General features: G+C 37.1%; 1 long non-coding RNA gene across 1 annotated transcript in view; it reads right to left on the bottom strand.

Moving 5' to 3' along the window:
- Nucleotides 1-15,414: 15,414 nt before the first annotated feature.
- Nucleotides 15,415-20,839, bottom strand: part of LOC308039781 — a 40,305-nt gene continuing 34,880 nt past the window's right edge. The window contains exons 3-4 of the long non-coding RNA XR_013922061.1: nt 15,988-16,085; nt 15,415-15,534 (exon numbers count right to left, since the gene is read on the bottom strand). This is a non-coding gene — a long non-coding RNA (uncharacterized lncRNA). The remainder of the gene's footprint in view (nt 15,535-15,987; nt 16,086-20,839) is intronic.

Below are 20,839 nucleotides of genomic sequence, written 5' to 3' on the forward strand. Positions count from 1 at the left end.
CTCCCATGGAAGCACAGGGAAGGTTTGCCTTTAGCATTAGAGAGGCTAGAACAGTTAAAAACAAGGGAGTTGTTTTAATAATTAAGCGGCTGATTTTTCCAAGTGTTCTGAAGTCATTTTAGACTGCTATGTGGAGGTCAAGAGAAAATGTATCAACAGCCATAAGCCTTAAAAAAGGGTACTCATTAAAAAAATCACAATTTAAGTGTGTACGAGTACATGAAGTAAGCGCACAAGCTAAGTTTTGAAAGTGCAGCATTGTGTAATGGTGCAACACATGTGCATAAAATCATAACACTTCATCACGCCCACATTTTCTTTCATCAGATAAATCGGTGCTCTGTTTGAAAATCTATATAGTACAACTGTAAGTGCATGCAAATTACATTCTTATATGCCAAATCTCACTAGATTTCTGAGTGAAGTGGCACCTAAGTCAGAATAATTTTGGTTGCAAGAGACCCTCAGGATCATCCAGTCCAACCATAACATAACTTTGGCACTAAACCATGTCCCGAAGAACCTCATCTAAATGTCTTTCAAACATCTTCAGTGACTCCACCACTGCCCTGGGCAGCCTATTGCAATGCCTGACAACCCTTTCCGTGAATAATTTTTTCCTAATATCCAATCTAAATCTCCCTGGCGAAACTCGAGGCCGTTTCCTATTGTCTTACCACTTGTTACTTGGGAGAAGAGATGAACACCCTCCATGCTCCAACCTCCTTTCAGGCAGTTGTAGACAGCGATAAGGTCTCCCCTCAGGCTCATTTTCTTAAGGCTAAACAGCCCCAGTTCCCTCAGCTGCTCCTCGTATGAGTCCTATGAGGTGTTGGCACAGCTTTACACACCACCATGGCTAATTCCTTTATAAAAGGGAGACTTGTCCTGGCAACCATCACTGAGATACATACAAGCAAAAGAGGATCCCACTGTGCTTAGTGTTTCCTGTTGGTTATTTCTGGAAGACTTCTTGCAACTGATAAAATATTTTTTTTTTATTCTGATTTCTGAGAGGATTGATTGTTCTCTCACCATTTTTAGAGAGTCATGGCCATGAAGTATGTGTGCTTCCACATGAAAGAGATAATTGAGCAAATTTCTGAAACGTAGATGTTAATACACATCAGAGGTGTAAAAATGAATCTAACCCTATGCGACTCCTATGATGTACACAAGAAATCTATGGCAAAGGTGGATGGTGAGCTTTAGTCATTCATGCCTGTCTGACAGTCCTTTTTCTCCTCTGTACCGGGGAGGCTTCTGAACACACTCAAAGTGATCAGGACATGCCTTTAATGCCTAATATCAAATAAATGCCCTCTAATTTACCACAAAGAGCAGTGCAGCAGACCATTGTAGGATGCACACAGATTTGGAGAGCATGGTTGTGTTTCACACAAGCACAGCAGATACAAGCATGTTTTGCTACCTTTAAGTTTACCAAGCACCTCGGTGCTCTTGGGAGCTTACTCTGTAGAGCTCTTTAAAATAAACCTCTTTACCCTTCCTGTGATAAGCTTGGCTTGTGCTTCAGAAAGAGGATGCACCCATTGTTATTTCATTCACATCATCCAGCAGCCATCAGGTACTAAAGGACTTCTGACTCCTATCGACCCAGACATCCTTTGAGCTGACAACTAGAGGTTAAACGCTTCTTATCCTACCAGCATACAATTAACAGGGATTAACTAGTACCTGTGCCTCTCTTCCGACCCAGGCACACACACAAAACAAAAAGAATTTGGTAGTGAGTGAAAATAACCGAAATCCTGTTGACACATCTCGCTTATTTGACCCTTTAAGCTAACAGGCATTTAGTTTCAGTGGGACTTCAAAATCGACACTGAATAGGATTCCCAGTGAGTTAAATTCCTTGGCAGGTAACCAGATGATGCACTATATGTCTAGTAAACCCATTTCCACACTACATTAGGGATTTATCAAGGCAAGCTGAATCAATTCTCTACAAAAACGAAGGAATCTTGAGACAATTTTGTGTCTGTGCCTTCAGTTGTTCTTCTGTCCCTGGTTAAGATTTATAATTTGGCAGCCTATTTCTTCGAGCTGGTATTGAGTTCAAAATGTACCTTTCTTCCATAGTAAAAAAAAAATAATAATAAAAAAAAATTCCTCTTTTTTTGTTAAACAATGACTATAGAATCACTATGCTTTATAGCTCAACTGAATTGAAGCACTAAATTGCTATATATGTAATTCAAAGCTGTATGCTGTAGCTCTGCAAACTAATCTGAAAGTACCTCCAGATCATTGTTTGTCAGAAATAGCACTTTATGTCTTTACATTTTCTTCTGAAAGCAGCGCTATTCTGTATTATAAGACACGGTGACAAAGTAAGATTTAGTATTCATATCTTAATAGATTTTATGCTTTTTCAAAGTCATGTAGATTGCATTACTTTCACATAGTAATATAAGAAAGGAAAAGAAAGGCATCCTATACATGAGTTAGTGAATGTGTTTTTTAAATGTGGGGTTTGCTAGTATTTGTTGCAATTTCAGGTACTTAGCTTGACCATTTTCATAGTATTTTGCTGACCAGAAAATTCCCACGTTCGCTTTATTGAGAAGTATGTCTTGAAATCTTGCTTGAAAAAGGTGTTTCTGCTTTACCGTTTGTTAGTTTTCAGAATTTTCCAGAGAATGAGCAAATATTTCTTGTTTTGGTTTTTTTTGTTTGTTTTTTTAATGGTATGTGAGCACATGTCTGTGTGTGAAGCTGTTTTGTTTCTGAGGGAAACAGTTTTGTGAGACTAGACGAGGAATTTGATCTTCAGGTCACTCATAGTATCATATGCAAGTATCCTCCATGCCTCTAATAGAGTATCAACATTTTCTTAATTTTGTTGGAAGGGAAAGGGGGAATGAAAGGGCAAGGGAACGGGAAGAGTGTTAGAGGGCAGAGCTTGTAGATCACAGAATTTCCAGGAATCCTTCAGATCTGGGATCACTTTACCCCATCCTACTCTGCCCCAATAGTGACTCCAAATCCCTTTTCTTAATGGTTCAAATTTTTTTAAGGTTCTGAAATAGCTACACAGATGTGCTGTGCCTTGCTACCCTAAGAAATTGTTCATTTTGTGTGATGCTTGAAAACATTTTATAAGAAGTTTCTAAACTGTTAATACATAATGAATAGATTAGAAAAGTTTTCTAAATGAATTTTTGTAATCTTAACAGAAATATGCACGCACTTTGGATTGTGTTCCATAGCAATTAATGGATCTGATTTATTAGAGGAAACTATTCCGTAATTAACCCCATATCCATTATATGAAGTTATAGAATATGTATGAATGTATGAAAAGGTGCATATTGCATGGTGCTTTGGACTACAGGGAGGTACATATCCCAGAATTAGAGGGTACTGACAGAAGCACTTCGTGGAAAGGAAATGATCAGCACTGCTCTGAAATGTACTGAACATTGGAGCAGTAATTCTTACATTTTGTTGTGGCTTTTTTTTATTTTTTCCCCTGGCTTTGACAATCTGTCCCATAATTCAGGCAAAGATATAATATGTGGCAGAATCAAATGCTCTTTTACAAACTGCTGTAGGGTTTGCCTTTTCTATCTTCAAGTATCCAACCAGGCTCTTTAGTTTTTCTAAATCTTCACAGTTCCAAAATATTCTTTTTTACTTTGACCTAAAATATGTTCAATCCTCAGCTTTAAAATTGGAAAAAAAACAAAACAAAACAAAATAAAACAAAACAACTAACCAAATTATGGGCTTCTGAGAAGATCACCATGATTTTGAGTCAGCAATGCTGACAAGTACCTCTTTTATGCACACTTAATTGACGACTATGACCCTGCTGTATGTGATTGAAAAGTTAAAATTACACTGTACAGCTTGATTCTTCTTTGCTTCTTTTGACATTGCTTGGTCAGATACGAGACCTTAAAAGCTACAGAAGCTTCAAAGGCTATTGCAGTGGAACCCACCTGCCAGTTATGATAATCTCTAAGGAAGGAGACTCCACAACCTCCTTCATATGGTTGGATATCTCATATATAATAGTTTCTATCCTTACCTAATGACTACCACATGAGATCTTCTAAATATGTATACATTTAGAGTATATCACAAAACAAAGAATATATCTTTTTGTTAAACGTTACTGATTTGAAATATTGCTCTAATGTTTTCTTTTCAGTAGTCTGTGTAGGAGTCCTTCAAATTCATTTACTTCAAGCACAGCATTCGTTATTGTAAGCACATTTTTCAGATTTGAATTTAGTTCTGATTTATTGTCTGCTGTTTGTTTTCCTTGTTGCCTGGGTTATTGCCTGTACAAGTAAATGTCTTCAGGATACTTCATCATTGCTGAGAATCTGTGATAAGATACTAAAAATGTCCTTTCCAGACTGACTGCTAGATGCATTAGGTATTGCATATATTGTGACTTATTCTTTCAGAAGTAATGAACAAGCTGTTCATCCTTTTGTATGTAATGCAGATAATTAGGTCCTTTATTAACCATTATTTCCTGTGGAGAAGTATCTATGTGTCCTTTTAATTTAGAAAAGAACCTGCTTTTCAAAAACTGCTTGGCCTCTCTAGTTAGTAACACAGGTCTTTGAAAGGACCTCATCTTGAGCTTTATCTCTTTAAAACAGGTTAAGATTTTCTTTTTTGCATCAAGATGCTCCATATTCATAGAGGAGACCAGGCATTGTTGTGTATTACCTCAGCTACTTAGCTGACATCAACCCTTTCACCTTTCTTGATCTCCTTGCTTTAAATTCATCAGGGTTAAGAAATGTCTTACCTCCTTTAAGAATTTACCTCAGAGTAGATATTGTAGCATAGACGCACATCTTTAGATAGCAGTTTTGTTGTAAAAGTACGGGAAGGGGTTCCTCAGTTTTCTTATTTATTATATTTTCTCGTTTCTTACATGCCCTTCAACCTGAAACTTTTTGCAGTCATACTCTATCAGTAAACATTTAGTTCTCTTCTGTCTCCCTGTATCTCTGTATGTAACTCTTTCTTCCATTTCTTCATTACTACTTACTAGTTCTCAAAAGCTGCATCCAGAACTGGAGATCTCATGTCTGAGATGAGGAAATGGAAGTCTTATTTAATAGAAAGTAAGTTATCTTCTTTTTGTTTATTTTCTAATTTAAATCCATCTGGATAGTACAGACTGAAGATTTAACCCAGAATTTAATGCTGGGTTTCTGCTCTGCAGAACAGAGCTGTAAATAATGGAGCAAACAAGAAGGAAGGAGGGAGGAAAAAAAAAATCCTTCCAGCATTTTTGCTGATTTATCACTGTATTATCTTTTGTCTAAATGAAGAAGGGAAAGAAAAGGAAAGGAAAGAGAACATACCTGCTTGTCACTGAATCCACCTGTCCTGTACATCCTTCAGCAAAACTTCCAGACTTGGGGGCTCAAAATCTGCAACTTTTGCAGAAAACAAGTCATTTAGCAAAGGGAGTCTCTACTGAAGGTCCTCCAGCCTCTGCTGCTCCTTCTCTAATCTACTAACAACACAGAAACCTAGAAAGAAATCATTGCAGACTGTATCCTTCAAGTACTCTCCATCACAAAGAGGTAGCTTTTGCAGTTTGTCAAGCCAAATATAAACGAGGATGATTACCTTACAGATCGAACCTTACGCAAAGGAACCTAAAGTCTCTCCTATGTCACTTTATGCACATTTGAACTGGAATCCCTCTTACCAGACTCTTAATGCTGTTATCGTAGAATCATAGAATCATTGCGGTTGGAAGAGACCCTCAGGATCATTGAGTCCAACTGTAACCTAACCTGACTCTAGTACTAAACCATGTCCCTAAGAACCTCATCTAAACACCTTTTAAACTCCTCCAGGGATGGTGACTCCACCACTGCCCTGGGCAGCCTGTTCCAATGCCCAACAACCCTTTCTGGGAAGAATTTTTTCCTAATATCTAATCTAAACCTTCCCTGGTGCAACCGGAGGCCATTTCTTCTTGTCCTATCACTTGGAAGAAGAGACCACCCCCCCCATGCTACAACCTCCTTTCAGGCAGTTGTAGACAGTGATAAGGTCTCCCCTCAGTCTCCTGTTTTCTAGGCTAAACACCCCCAGTTCCCTCAACCACTCCTCATCAGACTTGTGCTCCAGCCCCCTCATCTGCTTCGTCACCTCCTCTGCACTCTCTCTAGTACCTCAATGTCCTTCTTATGATGAGAGGCCCAAAACTGTTAACAGTTTCAACTAATTTATTTCAGGAAAATGTTATCTTTTAGCACCATTGTCATAAAAGATCACTTAACTCTAGGTTGATAAAAAGGAATCATCATAAAAATCCTCATTAAAAAAAAACACAAAAAACATCTAAGATAAAGGCTTGTCACTAAGAATTGAGCCCACATTCCTCCCCTTCTTACCATCCTTCCTAAACTTTTGGGATTCCATACAGGTCAGATTTAGGCAAAGATGTAGCTTCTGTACTTGGATTTACCTTCTTACATGCCAACACTGTTATCTCTATATATTGTGGAAGTAAAATGTGTGTGCATGTAATGTAAAACAACATTAAATTGTAAAATTACCTTTTCTTTTTTTTTTTTTCAAAATGTGGTTCAGTGTTAATATATTTATAGAAAAAAAAAAAGTCTTATTGTGCAGTATTTCTTCTGTTTAGGGTATCTTCCAAGAAGATTGTCTGGAAGACTTTTGGTTGCTTTTAGCTAATTTGCTGTTTTCTGGTATGCTAAGGAGAATCTACTGGAACAATTTATCAGGTGAAGAAAGCAGCAGTCAGGAAGTTTTGTCTGTAGCTGCATACTAAGGAAAGGCTAACAGCTGTCAATTAGTTTTGTATTTTGTAGTTCATTCCACTTGGAGTAAATGGTGTCTGCCTCATTTGGGGCTGTTGCCTTCAGGATCTTAGAGGGCATTGTGGTGATTCTCCACTCAGTCCAGAATTCAGAACTATTAGCAAGCTTAGCAAAACCTTAATGACTTAAGTGGTCTAAGTGGAAAACAATGAAAATAACATGGTGGTTTGAATGATCTCATCCTAAAGCATTTTTGTTTCTGTCCACTGAAGCATATGGAGTCCTGATGGAACTGAATTGAACTGTAACGTCTGTTTTGAAACCACCTTTTATTGATTCTACCCTCACACCATCACCTCTGAGAACATAAAAATATATTGTACTGTTCCGATTTTCTTGCATTACTTTCCATTTTCCAGAATGTGTTTATTTCTTTATTTCACATTGTTCCTCTGCATCCGAAGCCCTAAATGTCCAGTTTGTGTTCTATGAAATCTTATTTAAGGGCTTTAGTTTGTATTCCTGAATATAACTTAAATTTATTGCTTGTTTAAGAGGACTGGTGAAGAGATGACAGAGCATAACATTTTATTCTCTTCTTTCCTTCAAAGTTGCTCCCTAGTCATGGCCTTCTCATTTGTGTTGCTCATAATGATCTGAAACTGGTCATCCGAACAGGATTCAGTTTTTAAGGCTTTTTTCCTTCCTACTAAAATGGCAATAAAGGGATATGGAGCAGGGTGAAAAAGTACTGGATATTGACTCTTTTAAATATGAATATCCATAGAAGATTGTGTATTTATTTAATAGTATTATTGCTGCTATTGCAGTAATAAAGGCTATGCAAGATGTTTCCAGGTGGTAATTTTGTTTGTTCATCCATTCAGATTGCTCCAGAATGGTAATTTTTCCTCCTCAACCCATTTTGCGAGAGATATTAAAATGGCCTCAAGCATATTTCATCAGAATCACTGAAGCTTTGATTTTTTTTAATATCCTTGATTTATCCTTTAGAATTCCCTGTGACCACTGAGATTTGGCAAAAAAATTTGTATTTTTCTTTGTAGTCCTCATTATGAGTTTGTGTTACTCAGTAAAACTAATGGTTAATTTTTGTCCTTTATATTCTTCTTCCATCAAGTTTACCCACTGTGTTGTATGTGATGCCATGTTATGTGATTAATCATGTGAGAAAAGAAACAAAAGGATATATATATGTATTTGTATAAATATATTTATGAGTGTATGTTCCGACATGTCTGGATTTGAGTTAGAAGTGACCTTTTTGCCTTGTCAATTAGAAAGCGTGGATTTCTGTTATCCTGGAGCCAGGGTGCTTTCAAAATTCAGCACTTGATTATGTGGTTTGTTGTTTATTGCACCTTTTTGTCCTCCTTTCTGTGCAGACACAGAATTGAAATAAATCCCAGGTTTCAAAGATGGAGCAAAAAGTGTAACGCTTTTACACTATTTCTCATTCATAAAGCTGACCAGTTGCTTGCCAGTACTTGTATTTGTTTGGATTTCTTGTGATGACATTTATATTTAATTTTACTGGCTGATGCAACTCATTGCTTGCCAGTACTTGCATGTGTTTGGACTTGTGATTAAATTTATTTTTAATTTGAAAGTCACTTTATTTTACAGAAGGGGCAAAAAAAAGAGCACTGTGTGTAACTCCATGGTGTCTTGCACCTCCATGCATCATTTATACAGGTGCAAAAAGAAGGTAGAAGGCTTCTGTTCTCAGCTTTTGTGGTTTCATTCCTGTAAAGATGCAGAATCTCCTTCAGAATAAAAATCAGCTGGCAAATGAGAGCCATTCTGAGTTAACCAGAAAATACATATCATTCTTTGCAAAAGCTCAGAAGTTTGTGTTTGGCTCCCCAAGGAGAAATTTTATCTAAACAAAAGCAGTATTGGTATATCTTGAGGTGAATTTTCCATTAACAATAAATATATTCTTCCTTCCTAAGCTCCCTACATAATAAATGGAGATGCACTTACCCTGCTCAACCTGATTTGTGTTTGCCAGCAGTTCAAATATTCATCTTGCTTTGGTTCTACTAGTACTTGTGATATGAAAAGTCTGTATCAAAATTGGCAGTGAGCTTTTAACCCCTTTTCGCCATTGTCTGTCAGACACTCCCTTAATTATCGCTGCAGGTGGAACTGGAATGTCTCTCACTCAGTATTAAAACCTTCACTCTTGTTTGCATCTTGAATTAAATCAGCCCTAAAAGTGATGCTGTGATTTAACTGAAATTGTTGCTCAAGTGCAGACAAAACAACTTTCTGCTGTACATTATTATCTCAGGGTGAAAGTGATATTGCAGAGAAGTAGCAGAATGGATCTGGACTGACTAAAACCCCTAGAAGAAGCCCAGACATGGGCTAAAAGAGTTTATTTCTCTTTTTTTTGGCCTCTAAACCACAGATGGATGTAATTCTTGTTCTGCGTAACAGCTGCATATACAGCAATCCTTCAACGTGCCTTGTTGAGACTTTTTTATCCCTCCTATTTTTCATTGTTACTATCTTACTATCCTTTACAGGTTGCAAGCAGGAGGCATAAGGAAAAAGGGGGATGTCTTTCTCCAAGGGAAATGAGATAATTGTGTAAGAGGTCTTAGACCAATGAAGACAAACTTCATGAAATAAAGAAGTCCATTGAACAGCTCTCAGGAACCCAAATCTTTAGTCTAGTTTCTATAAGCCCATGCAAATATTTTAAATGAAAGTATCAATTAATATTTTATTGGAAGGTGCCGTGCCCACATAAAGTTAGTGGGAATTCACCTTTTCTTTCAGAAGGTTTCATAAACAATCTGCTGTATTTGAATTACCCAGTGACTCAAATTCCTATGGAGCTGGACTTCATCTTCCCTTTCTTCTCTTGCTTTTGTGTGGACCAGCTGCCCTTGAGCTGCATTTAAACTAATCAAGGCAAATTGGCCTTTGGTCTGTGCTGTAGATACCCCTGTCCTTTAGGGAAGGCAGTGGCAGGTGGGGATGAATACAACTCTGTCTAATGTACGGTTTCTTGTTTTGCTCAGGCTTGTAGCCCCATATCTGCAAACTAGAGAGTAAATCAAGTAATTCTTTAAATATGTCAAAACGTTGCATGAAAGGAGAGAGACTGTTCTGAGTACCTTCGTTGTTCTTGCTTCCATTTGCAAGCTAATGCCTAGTACCTAAATCTGTCTTAATTAAGGATGTTTCCATTGAGGTGGAGAATGCCTTTCATCTGTATATCCATTAATCACATCCTCATTAACTTAACTAGTATAAGGATGTTTGCCTCAAACACATTAGTGCAATTTTTATGCTACTGTCTGCAGTCATTAAAAGGGGATTGTTTTCCCTACCCATAGTGGATAAACCACTAAGTGTGGAAACGTTAACGGCTAGAAAGGGTATATGGGATAAGTTGTAATCTCTAGAAATTTTTAGAGCGTTTTACATGCTGTCACAAACTAAGAGCCAGGAAGCAGTTTGATAAATAAATGTGACAAATGGAAAAAGCAAACAAAATAAATAATAATGCTTTAAATTATTAGACTATTAAACCAGTTAGAGCCAGTGTGACATCCTGCACAACATAGGCCATAGGAATTGGGAAGTAATTAATTTCTCTGGGCAACTAGCTACAACTGAAATTGGTTATTATTTTATATTTCTGTGTTCAGTCTTACTTTAAAAAAATCATTTAAAATGAATGAAGAATCCACCATAGCACAGATCAAATTTTTCAGTTGTTCACTATTAAATTATCTTTCCTATTAAAAATAGAGATTTTTATTCCTCACCTAAATGAAATTAGCTACAACTTTCATTCATTAAACCTTATCGTAGGAAATGCTTTGAAAGGGATTTCAACAGATTGTCTGGTCCATCCTTCGGCTTCCTGGCAGAATCAAATACAAGTTTCCCTTGCTTCAGGGCAGGATTAACTCTATCTAAACCATTCTTAACTGGAGTTTGTCTAAACTGTTCTTGAAAGACTCAAATGATGCTGATTTCATAATCTCCCCAATACATCTGTTTCAGTACTTAACTATACTTATTTTTAGAAGTCTTTCTCCGGAGGTCTACCTTGAATCTCTGTTTCAGAACTATAAGCCCCTTATTAGTTGTTCTTTGCATTGTGAATAAGGAAAACAGATTAGTTCTTTTTTCTTCCAGTAGACTGATGTAGTTGAAGACTGAACTTGCTCTTCCCCCCACGACGTTCAGCTTTTATGTACTAGAGTTAAATTCCATATACTGTAAACTTTTTGTCAAGTTCTTCATTCTGTAATCGTGATTCTGGTCTTATTTGGAATCTCTCCATATTTCCATTGTTAGTGGTGGTCAGCAGACTTGATTCTCTTATCTACAAATGAATATGGCTCTCATTCTTAGTATTTTTTAATGCATGTGGTGCTAACATCAGCCTTTTGAATTGTAGTACTGTGCTTAAATTGACTTAATTAGCCAAAGAGAAAGTCTCATGTCCTATAAAACTGGTTTGTGCTTAATGGACATACGTAAAATCTGGTTTTCAAAGAACTGAATTCAGTTTCACCTGCTTCAAAAGAGGGGCAGTACTATTTTGGCTTAGGTCAATCATAGAAAGATACAAGATCCAGGTTCTCAGGGAACTATTATACTTTGTTCATGATCTTGGAGGTTGGAAACTTATTTCTTCCCCTACAATATAAGAGAAACTTACACCAAGTTGCCATCAACTTTTTAGAAATGAGTGCTAAGTTCTTCACTAAAAACAATGTGCAGGTAGACTTATAGAAACTTAGAAGTGCCATAAATCTCTAGAAAGCTTATAAAATGGACCACCATCCTGCCCTTTTTTAGCATCTGAATACAGTAATTCCAAAGATGTGCAACATTTTCAGTTTATGGTCACATATAAACTGGCAGAGGACAGGCACATTTTTGGAAATAACTATTTCTAAGGTGAGATTAACCTTACCTGATACTTTAAATAATGCTAGGAGAGGTGAAGGTGGGGGAGAGAAAGCTTTGGGAATTCCTTCTTTAGAACACTTGCAATTTGTGTAGGTGTCTTCGGATGTTCTTGCAAGCCTGTGGTTGCGATCAAGGCTTAGACTGAAGGCAGGGTCATAGAAGGAGCAGGAGCAGCAGTAGAAGAGAGTGTCTGAAGTCATATGAATAAGGTAGTAGTATTTTTAAGATGTTCCAGTGAATCAAGATATTAAGCTTAGGAAGGAAAATGAAGTGTCTGTATCAAAAAGAAGGATAGATGTGATATTTGGAAGTTGCTATGGAAAAGAGCACTCACATCATCCACAAAAGTGGGTATCTAGGTAACACCTCCAGACAGAGCTATAAAAATGTTTCTTCTACCTTCCTCCTTCTACCTCAAAGAGATACACTTATCTCAGGCCATCAAATACCTTTCCTTTCCTATATAAACTATGACAAACTTAAAACCAGTAGCACAGTGTGCTAAAGTCTCAGGGACTTAAATTCTGCTGAAAAGGAGACAAAGAGAAATCAAGGGTGGCTCAGATTCTTCTAGTAGCAGGAAATTTGTGTAGATGAAAATGCACAAATGAAACAAATCTATTGATGTGAACACCCTATTTCAGGGACAGTACCTTGAATGTCGCATTTTCACTCTGCTTGCTGTTTTATCTCCTCCTACAGCTAAAAACTTTTACCTAAACTTCTCTCTTTTTACCTCCAGGCCTCTTCTTCCAGTGCTCATCATTTGAGACTGAATAATTCCCTCCTTTTATTTATATCCTTACCTTGAAGATATTTATAGACTGAGATCATGTTGCCCCTGAGCTTTTGCTCTTCCAGACTCCATAAATTTTTCTTCCTTACCTTCTGTCTTATAATCTTCTAATTCTTGTATTAGTTTTTTCCCTCATTTTGTATTTCCCTACATTTCTTCTGTTCTTTCCAAACAGTGGAAAAATATGCTCCCAAACTATAGTTCTGATGTTTTTTTCTGTTATTGTGGCATTCTGTTTTTTTTTAATTCTTTAATCTAAATAATTGTAAGCAATTATTGTTATGCTCTTCCTCTTTGAAAATAAGTAAATAGCTGATGCCAAATTTATTAAAGCTGTCTATAATTATACAAGAGGACAACATAATTTAGTGTGCATGAAACAGAACTCTTCAAAGTTCTTTTTTTTTTTAATCTGGTCATGTATAATGAAGTTCTCAGTTATGAAGCCTCCTGAAATCTCTATGATGAGAGCTGCTTCCAGGAAAACAACTCTACAGGTCCTTCCTAGTTCATGCTCCTGTATTCATGTCATGAAGGTCTCCAAAAAGGTAGATAAATACAAGTTATTAGGATCTTTGCAAGGCTAATCAGATGCAAATATTTAATCTTTATTACACAGAAAATGACATCCACTTATCTAATGGTCTCTTCTGGCTTTAAATTCAGTAAATGGTATCAAATCCCTTGTGCGAACACTACCAGAGTGAATTGAACAGTTTAAGTAAAATTTTTCACCTTCTAAGGTTATGATAGAAAAATTGGTGTTCCTCTTGTTTGTTTAAGGGCTAGTGAGAAATTGATGAGTCTCCAGCAGCTACCGCTTTGAAGTCTTAAACATTTAGCTCAAAGAGCAATATTTCATTTTTATAATGTTGTTTACCCCTGACTGTACAGGCTGAAATCTTATTGTCAGGCCAAGGAAAATCAACTTGCTGTGAGATTTAGGAGATTTTAAAAACACATAAGTAAATAAAACCTTGACTAAAACAAATTGAATATTGAGAATGCATATATAAACAGTACTGTTAACAGATTTGGGTTTAAAAATATTATTTGGAAACTCAGTAGAGTTGGAACAGAAAACTTGTAAATGCTTATTCATTATTGGGATCCCAACCTGAGATTAAAGCTGTTTGAATTAGACTTAAATTTAACATTTCTGAGATCACAAATGAAACACCACCTCTTAAGGGCTACATAAGGGTAACACAGAAATGCCATGAGAAATGTTCTGTCCTATGTAGGGAACATTTCAGGAGGTCCCACAGTCTTCTAATATCCTAATACACTCTGTGCATTAACAGATTACAATAAAGCTGATTTTAAAGCATAATGTGAAGAGTACAGTGGATAGGTAAAGAAGTAGTGCATTGGAGACCTAGGTTCTCCTGTCACCACTGCATGTCAGGAATCTTTGAGCGATGTCGGTGTCATTTTACCTCAGTTTACTGTAAGTTAAAAGACTCATGATGACCTTTACAAAACCTTAACAACTGGCTAGAGCTGGCAGTTAATATATTCGAACCAGGAAGCACTATTATCACTATTTGTTTATATAGGTGTGAAAATGTTTAACTAGAACAAATAATAGCCAAGAACTTCACTTACACTCCTCTTTCAGGAAGTGCCTCAAGTCTGCTAGGTAGACTTAAACAGAAAAATCAGTTCAAGTTGTTGCCCAGGAACTGAATACCATGTTTTGGGCTTGATCCTGGACCCCTTTGGATCTGCAAGAAATACCCAATATTAGTATTGATGGGAGACAGGAATATGGAACAAGGAGTATAAAGAAAACACTGAATGAGTGGTTGAGTACAGAACACTGCTACAGATCAAACCAGTCATCTGTTTATGAGATTTAGTTTTATTTGTAAGGTAAATTCTGATAGATGGCCTGTCAGGTTGATAAGGTTACTTCTGTAACTTTATTTTACCCATAATGTATTCCTGCAGTTTGGAATATGATTGAGAACTTCTGAGTGTAAACCTCTTGGAAGACAGTGAAGGGTGAAAGCATATGGAAAGGTGTAAGTTGTTTAATGGGTGAAATACAGTGTGGGAACTCAGGAGACCTGATGCATTTCTAATTCTGGCACAGTTCTGCTTCATCAGTTTCAGAGTGACACTTCATTTATCGGTACTTCAAGTACCCATTCACATACAGAAATAATAATCCTCACATCAGTCAAATCTTTCTCCCTTTTCTTTTCGTATTACAAAAACATGACAGCAGGACTATGTCTCAAGAAGTGTTTGTACCTCATCTATCACAGACAGTCAAATAATATCAGGTTGGAAGGCACCACAAGGATCATCTGGTCCAACCTTCGCGAAGCACAGTCTAGACAAGATCATCCAACTGAACCTTGAAAGTGTCCAATGTTGGGGAATCCACCACTTACCTGGGGAGATTCTTCCAATGGCTGATTTTTCTCATAGTGAAAATTTCCCCTAGGTGTCCAGTAAGAATCTATAGGAGTAACTTGTACCCGTTACCCCTCATCTTTTCGATGGGACTCCTTATAAAAAGGGAGTCTGCAAAAGGGGCTCCTTCAAACACTTCTGCAAGTACAAATTAATTAATATATTCCCCGCAGTTTTCTGGAAGTGATCTTAATTACAACATTTTTCAGAAACCTCCATATTTTTCATTGATGTAAGTACAATCAAGCCGTAAGAACAGGAAAAGAGAAAGAAAACAGGGACACTTTAGAAAAAGACATTGAAAACCTTAGTGTGTTAGATGAAGGCAGCTTTACTTAGGAAACTCGAGTGAAAAGCTTTGTGACAAGAAAAGGACTTTAGCAGGATACTTTAATTTCTTTTTCCTTGTTTGGTGGTACTTTTTCTTGAGGGTTTAATTACCAGGTTGATTAGAAGGAAGGAATTTGTGTTCATAATTGGTACTTATAAAAATCATCTTTTCCTTCTTGGTCTCCAAATGAAAGATGGTCTCTGATGTCAATTTAACTATGAAGAATTGAATAAGAGAGCAAAATATACTACCTGGAAGTGGAATTTTTATAGTATACAGAACACATATTAAAAGTCAACTTAAATGTATTTGTTATGGTCAACAGAACCAAAGTTTTTATTAATTATTATTTTGTATTTACACAGTTAGAAAACTTTATGTTAATTATGAAAATGGCATATTAGTACTCTGTATAGCAGTGTGGTAATCAGCTTTCAGGATTCAATGATAGTGTGCAGCTACTCTTTAGTGATATGGAGTCTTCTGTAAAGGAGAGTTTATTTCTTAAAAAGCAGCTTTCAATATGTAAATGGAAAAAGTCCCCTCTATATCAGATGGGATGTGCTTACTGCTGATAGTTACATACAGTTTTTTTCTTCATTAAACAAAGACAGGTGGGTTAGAAAACAGCAGAGCTTCTGAGGAAAGGAACAGAGATACATCCTTACCCAGAACACGTACAATATGTTCAGCAATCTTGGAACAAACTCTGAGGTTTTAAGATAACAGTGACTCAGTCAGAGCAGTCCAGATCATTCCAAAATTCCTGAAAGAGCAGAAAACAGAATAATGTAGTTTTTTCTATACCAGTCAATTGTTATCGCCACACTCAGCTTAAGGGACTTTTTCCTCTCTGCTATGCAACTCACAGCTAATTTTTCTTCAAAAGACTATGGTCATTGACCAAAAGAAGCAGTCATTATGATTTCAGAGACATCCATGAAAATCACAAAATCTGAGCCCAGAATGTAGTTTAGATTGAGAGACTGACTTTTATTGGGCTTGATGGTTCATGCTTTCTCCTTACCTTACTCTTTAACTAAATGAATTTGGTGAGTCAGTGTTTTCCTCTGTTTGACACAATGAGATTTTGTTAGAACCCTTGATCTGTTTCGTCCTCACCCTCTCATTTCTCTGCATACTGATTGCCTGTTCTTTGTGTGCAACCGCTGTTTTTTCTTCCTTTTCTCTCTTCTTTGTCTTTGCCTTGGATATTGCCTTTTTCTCCATATTTCTTCATGTTTCTCTTTCCCCGTCTCATCTTTAAACTGGGTCTGTAATGTTATTCAGTTGTTACTCTGTTCCCTGCTGTGCCAAAATTTCCACTTCTTAAGAAAACAATGGCCCGCTTCTGCTGGCAACCATTGATTTCATGTATACAGAAGAGAAACTCCACTTTCTGCACAGTACAGAAGCTGCTGCTTTCTACCACTGTGGGACAACTGCTGTAATATTATCTTCAATAGCACAACGCTGCCTGAGTCTGTCCAGTGGTAGACACTGATCGGGAATTTTTATTTTATACTTCGGAGGAGCCCTCAGGCAACTATACCAGCTGAAGCAGGACAAGAATAAGAATATGGACTGCCCAGGGAGCATTCCTCCTCTGCTCTCATTTATGAGAAAGTGTCATCTCTCTTGCCTGGTCTTGTTTCTGAGTCGCAGGTTGGTGAGATAAAGACTCACAGTAGTGGTTCATGGCCTGTAACAGTTCAGAGACAATCTGGGTTCCTTGATGGGTGGGAGAGGCAATCCTGTGATTCACAATGTGGAAAAGCCAGAAATCAAATGCTTTTTCTTTGGCATAGTTCTTACAGGAAAAGCCTGCTTCAAGATATCTCTGCATACCGGTAAGGTTAGGAAAAGGGGCAGCCAGGAGTGAGAGAACAGATTAGGGACTAACAAGGGAAGCTGAACATGCTCAACTCTGTAGGGTGCTGAGAGAGTTGGCTAATGGGCTTGGGAGAAAACTCTCCCTCATGTATGACAAAAACATAGCAATCAGAGAAGGAAAAATATGTTAACATTGCATTCATTTTATTTAAAAAGCCAAGAAAGAAACATGGAAGAGAATAAGCTGATTGAAAACAGTAAACACATTTTCCAAGGACAACACAGGCTTGACTAACCTGGTCTGCTTCTGTGATCAAGTGACTGGCTATATGGACAAGTATCTTCACATCATATTTATATGCATGTGTATGTGTGTTTGTGCATGTGTTTCAACACTACATTTGTAGTCCTATACATCTTAGATGACTATGAAGTCACAGGCTGGAAAAGTAGTTGCATACAGTTTTATTTAGGTGATGTTTGAAAGCTTATTTAGTTGGGTGTATTTATTTTGCTTGTTGTTGCCTTAGGCCTGGCTGGAGTGTTGATTAGTATGTTCATTTCTATAAAGCTTTTGCTAAAACGTTAATCAAAGTATACCTCATGGAAATAGTGACCAACAGTTGAACAAGTTAAGATGAGTATATTGATGAAGCAAGGAGAGCAGCACCACAGCTAGATGGAGACAATAAGTGATATATACAGCTATGGGACACCAGATCTTCCAATGACCATGAAATAGATCTTTGTGAACTTCTCAGCCCAATTACAGTACAGAATTGTACTGATCACTGTAGTAAATGAAGTCAGAGATTTTGTATATTCTGAATTGATCTAGCAGTCATAGTTTTCTGCCAGTGAGTTCTTACACGTATATACAGCTACGTTAACATTTTGTGCCTATTAGCATGATCAAACAGGTTAAATTTGTACTACTAAAGTAAACTTAGAAACAGTGGTTTTGGTTCTATGACTAGTGCTGGCATCTTTGGATATCACATGAACTGGTGCTTTAGGATGGTGCCAGAATGATGATACATACACATTAACAGCAGAAAGGTCCAACAGCTGATGAATACAACAGCAGCTGCTGAGTCTGTCATAGGCTCATTTAACATGTCAAGTGCCACCTGCCCCTAGAAATAATCACTGGCCCGCAGGCAAAGTGGAGGAGAGTGTTGTGCATTCCCATTGCTCAGGGCCAGTCTCTGTAGAGAAGACTGACTCTTCAAATCCACTACTTCATTGTGTGGGCTGAATTTCCTGTGGGTTCCATATGGTGCCACATGGACCCTAAGATATCATGCTTCTTTCCTTAAGAGTTTTTAATCAAAGTGCCCAAGATCATATTAAGTGTATGTTGCTGTTCAGTAGCACAGGGCTTTCAGGTGTGACATCAAGGCTACCATGTAGCATGAGGGAATTGGAGGCATCTTAAGGCACAAGTTAGATTTTGGAGACAACGTAACCTGTTGTAGCGTATATCCATACTCTTCCTGAAGCACAATGTGTGGGAAACTATTTTCTCTGCTCTGTCTAGGTTTACTCTTGGAGAAAATTAGCTGGTTTCTCAAGAAAATTGCCATCTAAGCTACTCAAGTGATCAGGAAACCAGAACTCATGAATGAAATGTTGAGTAAATTTGCCCAGTGACAGTGTACACATAGCTGTGAGCAAATCTTTTAGGGGAGAACAGATTTGAACCTTGCCTTATTTTTCTATTACAGTTGGACAACTTTGTTAATGCAAAACATTTGGCTTTAGATTCTTTCCTGAGACCAGTAAATCACCCAAACCCATTAGTTAACACAGAGTTCAGAATTTGTTTCTTTGGGCAAAAAACATTATGAAATTCCCTTTATCAAAAAAAAAGTGTTCAGAAGTGAGTAGAATAGCATTCACCTGCAGGACTCCTTATTACAGGGTAGCCAGGTGTTCTCAGTTGTGTCCCATAAGCCGTGCCCTTGGTCAAATCCTTTAAAGCAGAATGCCATGCTTTTGTCATGGCTTGACAGTGTAATATCCAGAAGCCTAACTGAATGAAGAAATGTAAGTTGGGGTGTTCATACAAGAGTAAGTTACATATTGCTGTGGTTTGTTACCGAGTTAAATCAGTTGCTAATTGAGGAAGGGAAGTGCTATAGGTGGTGATTCTGCTCAGTGTGTTCCAAATTATGGATTGATGTTTCTTAAAAAGTCTCACCCTTGGCCATGTTTTATTTAACTGGAATTACCCACAGGTGTGGCTGCAGTCAGCATAGCCTGTGGGACTATGCTGAAGCACAAAATGTGACCAGTACTTGATGTGACCACATTATAAGTTTCTCCATCTGTCAACTTGTTTCCTTCCTTACTGCCTCTGCTATTTTTAAAGCTTTCTATATGGTCTTTGCTGCAGAATATGTTCAAAATTTTTATATCCCTAGTAAAGAAGATAGATAATGTTTCACTGGCATCAGCAGTATAACTGACCCATATTGGTTCGGTGGCACTCAGTATTTACATGATAATTTATTTAAAGGATCTTGCTGTAATTTGTGTAGGAAATAAGTATTGTAATCCTTAATGGCTGATGAAAATCAGGTGCCCAAAGTCTGGTAGCAGTTGTTCATAGTAAAAAAATAAAAGCCAGCTCATTTCTCTAGAGCCTTAGTCCTCGCTCACTTGGATGTACTGCATATACTGTAATTACTTTAATCCGTGCTTTATAGTACAGTGTACTATACTTAGCACTAGAGCCATATACATTAATAAACATATTTTTATTCTCTGTTTATCTGAATTTACATCCTCATTTATTACAAATATACTCATGGGACTATTCCTTACACAGGTGTCTAACTGGTTATGATTTTGTGTTAGCACACTATAGTATCTGCACATTATAGTAAGACAGTACTAAGCATAACTGATGATAAGGATTCTTCCATTTCCTTTCTCATCACAGTCCTCTATAACAGATGTTATATTGTCATTAATTTTATACAAGTTTTCTATGTACAAGTTATCTATCTAACTTGTAGGAAAGCAATCTGGGCTCTTTTCAGAGCTGTTTCCAGGGATGGGATTATTTGGGTTGGTAAGGTGAATTAATTCCATTGTAAAATAAGTGTATAAAGCACGTTGATAGATGATTTGATGGCTGAAGCTTGATACAAAAAAGTCTATATGTTGACTTTGATATTATAATCACATATATATGGACCTGATCAATAGTATAAACAACACACCTAACTTATAGAGGGTAAAGTTCTATTGAGAAGAATCTCATCCTCATATTAAACAGGGGTGAATTTCTATCTGGAAGAGCATATATATTTTTCCCACATATAGAAGGAGCCTGAGAATGTAAATGAAACTAAATATTTAAAATAGTCTAGGTGAACACCACCCTGGCTGTCTAGTATGAAAAGGAAGACTTTGGAATAAGGAAATCATGAAATATTTTATCACTGCCTTCATATGGTTTATTGCATCCTGAGGATGCACTGAATCTTTATATAAAGGTCTCATCTCACTTTCACTCTTATTTAGAATTTCCTCAGTTACATTCTATTTTTCCTCCACAATTATGTCCAAGGCAGAATTTACTGATTTTGTACATTTTTCTGGGGGCTTCTCTATGTCATCCCTATCAGACACTGTGATCAGACTGCAGAAACTCTGGAAATCATTGATCTAGATGCT

Source organism: Nesoenas mayeri (assembly GCF_963082525.1).
Source record: "Nesoenas mayeri genome assembly, chromosome: 4".
Lineage (NCBI taxonomy): Eukaryota > Metazoa > Chordata > Aves > Columbiformes > Columbidae > Nesoenas > Nesoenas mayeri.